Here is a 569-nt window from a genome sequence, read left to right as displayed (position 1 = left end):
CCACACCTTGAGAATCATACAGGTATATCTGTTTTTGTAGGCTGCCTCTGCAACATAAAGAAAAGAGCTATATATACCTGCAGGCAGAAAACAAATCAACAGAAGAGTCCCTAGTTCACATAGATGGGCACTAGAAAGCGTAATTTTTCTTCTCTCCTTGTGAAGTTCTGATCTCATCAGTGGAACTTAACATTTCTCCCAAAATTCACAAGGACATATAAATTTTAAGTACAAATGGAGAAATTGTGATCGTTTATGCTTGAAAATTTATGACCTTGAGAAATATGGGTCACAGAAGCACCAGCTTTTCTTGGTGTTGTTCATACCCTTAAGCTGTTCAGTCTTTCAACCCCTGCCTTCTTTGCAGAAACAGTGACACCCCTCATCAGCATGTTATATTAAACAACCAGGACACATCTGTACTTTCAAATTTTGGACTGAATCCATCATCTCCAGGTGCACCACTCACTGCACCATCCAAGCCACAAACACAGATTTTGGACCACACGTTAAATCACAATGACATGTGTGTCTGTGTGTGCGCATGTGTGTGTGTGTGTGTGCTGAGG

This window comes from Cinclus cinclus, chromosome 6 (assembly GCF_963662255.1).
Source record: "Cinclus cinclus chromosome 6, bCinCin1.1, whole genome shotgun sequence".
Classification (NCBI taxonomy): domain Eukaryota; kingdom Metazoa; phylum Chordata; class Aves; order Passeriformes; family Cinclidae; genus Cinclus; species Cinclus cinclus.
Note: the sequence above shows the minus strand (reverse complement) of the source record.